We start from the raw sequence: 6,000 nt of genomic DNA, 5'->3' as shown, positions 1-6,000 counted from the left end.
TGACCTAATGGGGTGAGAATCTATCAAAACTGCTCCATGAATGAGTGGACAAAGGTTATCTGCAAGAGTAGACTATTGTGGGCTCCAGAAGCCATACAAAAATGAAGGTAATTTTGGCTTGCTATTAATACATATAACTCTTGAGCTCTTTTTGGTGACAGTTGGAAAGGAATATATCTGAATTAATTATAGATGCTAAAGAAATGGGACAATGTAAATCTCTTAGTGGGTGTAAATGCATAAAATTCCAGGGGAAAAAGAATTATACTTGTTATAAGATTAGGCAGTTGTGTTTCCCAGGAGGATATACTGTGTGGATTGCTATCTTGCACTAAAAGTGCGTTAGAGGCACTTATTATTTTCCCATCCAGGAGCCCTCCAAGCAGCCATCTATGATACATGAACAGACAAAAGTAATAGAGCTGGTCTAGAGTGTGTCATATTCTTAAAGCTATCTCCAGGGTTCTGGTATAGCTAGAAACTGTCACAAATGTTTACTGTTTCCTTTGATTACATGATAGGATATGCATCCTCATCAACCTCCCACTAACCAATCTAGGGTTATGATATGACCAGGGGCTTCATTGTAGTACCCAGTAATGTCTCAAAATGACTCATAAGAAATACTAACAAAGTATAGAAAAACCTAACTAAAATAACACTTCCCTTTTATACCACTATCTTTAATGTTTTGCATTTGATGAAATAATTGATACAAACAATAAAACATTTTATGCTACTTTAGATTAAATCTCCTTAGTTCAATAATCTGGAGTTCATTTCATACTTACTGAGAATATCAGACTATGGGTACTCACTGAGCCCGATAACACTTTGTTAAAGAGGTTTATAATATAGCATTAACCCTGGATTAGTTTAAAGATTTGGTAAAGTACCTAAAATAATAGTAAAATCAGCAGTTAGAAAGTTTAAAAAAATGGTATTGTGCATAGGTAGAAAATGCAGGCCCTAAATCCAGGCAGTATTTTGATAAAATCCTAGGTCTATGCATTAGTTATCTCATGGTAAATTGTTGGGCAGGGAACTCCTTAGGCACATCCACATCCTCTCCTGTTGTATTCTATATACTATACAGGAAGACTCTGATACAAAAAAAAATGCATTAGTCTGAGAACAAAAGGAGGGGAAGCTCAAAGTAAATGGAAGTCTCTTATCCATTGACTAGTTTTGTAATTCAGAAAGGTGCTATGCAACTACAGAACAGAATTTCGACTAACACATCTACATGCTGCCCAATTAACATCCCAGTTAAGATGTGTCTCTTGGTACAGTTAGGCCATTACTTCATTGGTTGCAACCAACTGCTTTCTGACTGTAGTTTGCTGTCTGTTTCATAGATGCAGACTTATATTTGGTACTGTAAGTCAGAGTAAACATCTATTAATAGATTGATTATGGGCCCCAGTGACGAATCAAATGTTTTTTGCTTTTTAAAAGAGATACAAGAAGTCTGTCAAATGACCTTTTAGAAACTTATTTTATTCCCATATATTACAGTGACTGTCTGTAGAGAATCCCTTGTTTGGTCTCTGGATGTAATACTTGTCAATAAAATGCCCATTGGCCTAAAAGCTTAGGCATAAAATAAAAGGTGGGACATCTGATAGAGGGAATGAATTCTAGAAAAACAAGCACAGGAGAATTTCCTAAGGCATAAGGAAATATAGACGCATGGAACCTGAGCAGAGACAACCAGTCACATGGCAGATATAAATTACAATAAATAGAATGTTAAATTATGAGTTAGTTGGTCAAAAAGCTAGCTATAGGGTCTAGGTGATTGTAATGATATTTGAGCATCAGAGTCATTATTCCATGAGATTGGGGTATGACAGAAAAAATTCCACAAAATGACTGTCAGCCTTTATTACAGAAGAAAACTTCTTATAGTGGGCGGTGGTCATGAAGGGGAAATCAAAACTGGTTAAATGAATAAGAAAAATAAATTGTTGCTGTGGTTTGTTGGCCCAATGCCCAGAAAAAGATTATGCATATATTATCCATTCTAGATACTAAACAACAGTGGATACGTGGACAGAATATTAGAATAAAACTTTTTTATTTAAGCCTAACATGACCATTGACCACAGTGAAACAGAGATCACTCTGGCAAGAAAAGCATGCCATTGAAACAATGGATGGAACTGGAAAATATCATCCTGAATGAGGTACTCACTACATAGCATGGGTAATAAGTGGATATTAGCCCTCCCCCCAAAAAATAGTGTAAAATACCCAAGATACCGTCCGAGTTCATAAAAGTCAACAAGCTGAAACACCCAAGTGAGGACTCCTCAGTCCTACTTGCCAGGAAGAAGAAAACACCACAAGGGGAGAGGAAGGGAGAGGCATGGGAGGAAAAGAGGATGTGGAGCATGGAGAGGGTAGCATGGTCTAGTATTGGTTGGAGGAAAAGTACTGAAGCCCTGGGGATGCAGCAGAAAGAATGGATACAGGAATTGATAAGTGTTTCCTGAAAGCACAAAGAGTCTGTGTTCCAGAGACAGCCAAGGTTGTACCTTATGCTTCAGTGGGACTTGGTAATATGTAAGAGTCACCCAGATAGCATTGGTTTTGAAGGCATGAAGAGTTCATGAAAAGCAGCTGAGGCTCTTCACTGTGAGATGCCATGAAAGGTGCACCCTCAGTTGCAATTGATGACCCATGACTGAAGGGGTCATGCAAAAGAGTTGAGGCTTGGCACCATGAAGAATGCCTATGAGAGGCTATTGGTGAAACCTAGTTACAGCAGAAGACAGCAGTGTTTTGGAGATGCCACTACCATGAGATGACCACCAAGAACAGGAGCAGCAGTGGAGTACAGGCAGCTGGAACCTAGAAGACAAGGTGTATACCACAAAGGGCAGGGATGAAGAAGTGACCCAAGCCCTTGGAGGAGCCCAGAAGATCGTGAGTTGGATACCAGACATTGGACAGTTGGAGTCTGATTTTGCTTTTGATTGTAACTGTGCCGTCATATTTTTCCCACTTGAAGGAAGAAAGTGTTTAAGTGGAGCCCACAGTTAAGAGACTTTTAATTGTAAAAAGACTTTGAATTTTAAAAGAGATTTGGATATTTTAAAGGGAATGAAAATTTAATATATAAGAATTTGCAAAGACTGTGGGACTTTTAAAGTTATTTAGACCTTAGGGATGAATAAGAAAGTAAGGGTTGAGGCTTAATAGTGATGTGTTCCTGTGTCAAATTGACAAGGGGACAAATTGACAAACAGCAATCTGGAAATGTAAGCTGAATAAACCCTTTCCTCCCCAATTTGCTTCTTGGTCATGATGTTTGTGTAGGAATAGAAACCTTGACTAAGACAAGTGGGAAGAGGGAAATTATAAAGCCTATCTCTATCAGAAAGTCAGGACATCGAGTGAGGGATGGGATTGCTGTCTCACAGTCAAAACTCTGAGGCATAATTACTCACCAACAAAATATGAAAGATAGAAGAGAGAATCTTAGGTATAGAAGACACCATAGGAGAGATTGACACAACTGTCAAAGAAAATTCAAAACATAAAAAACACCTAACCCAAAGCATCCAAGAAATTCAGGACACAATGAAAAGGCCAAATTTAAGCATAATTGGAACAGAGGAGAATAAAGATTCCAAGCTCAAAGGACCTGAAATCATCTTCAATAAAATCATAGAAGAAAACTTCCCCAGCCTAAAAATAAGAGGTGACCATAAAGGTACAAATAAATGAACTCCAGAAATTCAAATAACCCCATTAAAAATGGGGTGCAGAGCTAAACAAAGAATTCTCAGCTGAGGAATACCGAGGGCTGCAAAGCTTCTTGATTAGAGATGGGAGTTTGTGCCTATTTTCTGTTTTTATAGCAGGGATTTTGTCTGACTAGAACATGTACAGGTCTGAATTTTAGGAAGTATCAACAGTACTATGATTCCATATAGCTTTTCAAATGCATTTAATATTAGTAGTCCGTTTACATATCCCATCATTTTTTACCATAATGTTTTTAGAAAATTAAAACATCATCACTACCTGGTTTTACTTTTGCATTTTTTTCTTTTTCATTCTTTACATTTTAGTGACATGATTGTATTCTGGTAATTCATTAATAAATAATTTTACAACTCAGAATTTTAAAACCATATTTATCTAATAATTTAGATCAATAAAAGTGGAAAAGATAAATTTACATAAAAATGTGGAATTACCTAATTCTTAGATTTGATTTTTTTCTAGAATATTCTGATTCCTTCACAAAGTCAGGTTTAAAAATTAGGTCTATGGGTCAGTTCACATAATTAATTTTTACTACCTAACAGAGATTTTAATGATTCCTAGAGAAATGTTCTCTTTACCTAGGTTTCCGGAAAGTATTGATGCCAATTTTCTACCCAAACAGGGTATTACTCCTAATAGTAACCCCAGAGAATAAACGGGATTGTCATCAGTTATTTTCAGAGCACTAAATGTTAAATATTTAGAGGTAGAACACATTTTGTGAAAGAAAGTTATTTGACAGTGTACTCATTAAGGGAGCTATTTTTCTTCTAAGGTAAAATCAATTCCTAAAAGAATAATGAATCTGGTCTCTGTTTGCATAAAACCCATTAATCTTAATAAAGATAAAATCAGAAATATAGAAAGACGACTTTGATTTTATCTACTTTTTATGCAGGAAATATGGTGTTTAACCACATACTTTCTTAAGAAATAACCTTGCACATAAGCAATATTGGACAATGAATTACTTGGAATGTGTTATGTGCTCTAATACAATTACTCAAATGATGTATTGTATTTGTTTGCTTGTTTGACTTTTTTACCATTATTTGACATTACAAACTGAAATAGAGTGTAGCATTTAGCTGGTGAAAACTGTTTTGACTCTAATATGCGAGTAACTTTGTAACAATGGATTTTGCATAATGAATTGTATTTAGTACATATTCAATAAATATTTCTCTGTTTTAGCTGAACATAAATTCCAGAATCTAATACTAAATTTTATTGTAGAATTTAAAAGGTTGAAATTTACTGAATGTATAATTTTACCTGAACTAAACTTTATTAGCTATCATTTTTTTCCCTTTGCTTCACTATAGCAGCAGACCTTTTGTTCATTAAGTAAGAGGTATAAACTTCTGCCTATCGTTTCTTTACTGACTCTTCTTAATTGGGATAACTACTCAGACTCTGACAGTCACAATGGGCATGTGTCAGTGGCCTGAAGTCATCAAGCACAGACAAAAGGGAGCATTGCCAATATAATAAAGCAGGAAAAATAATCAGAAGAGAAAGTAACCTTTTGCCAGTATTTAGTAATCCAGAAGTGTTCAAGTAGGTAAGCTAATGCTATATGCAAGTAGTAGTTTTGATATATTCTTTTAAAATTGTTTTATTTTAATTATGTATGTATATGTATGTATGTATGTAGCATTGTACATGTGCCTGGATACCCACAAAGGCCAGACACACAAGGGTATATGATCTCTTGCAGTTGTGAATCACTCAACATGGGTACTGGGAACAAATTCTACCTCAATGGAAGAATAATAAGAGCTCTTAGCTGTTGAGTCCACTTTCCTGTCCCAAGTGTGGACAAAGTTTAAATGTGAAACATGACCTAAGTGTTTCTCCAAGAGATACCCTTTTTTAGTCTGCTTATTTCATCATTGAACTCCACTCTGGCAACCCAAAGAACCCTAAGCAGGTGTTTATACTATGGTTATCATTGTATTCTTTGATGAACATGGCATTCGTGAAGAAGGTATATTTACATGCTTCCCACCTGGTCATTCTGTGACAACATTATCACACAATATCGGACAGCATTGTGGCCTATTTTTATATGTAATTTAGTATACAGAAACAATTCACAGTGAAAAAATATAGCATGACTTTCACTATATTCTCAGTTCCATTGAGATCTATGTTTATCAGAAAGGTTACTCTGATCATTAGGTCATCCAACTGTGGTTACAAATTGTTCCTAAAAGC

Source organism: Mus caroli, unplaced genomic scaffold, assembly GCF_978045245.1.
Source record: "Mus caroli unplaced genomic scaffold, Mus_caroli_1 scaffold_13, whole genome shotgun sequence".
Classification (NCBI taxonomy): domain Eukaryota; kingdom Metazoa; phylum Chordata; class Mammalia; order Rodentia; family Muridae; genus Mus; species Mus caroli.
The sequence above is the reverse complement of the archived record's forward strand: the minus strand, read 5'-3'. Positions refer to the sequence as shown.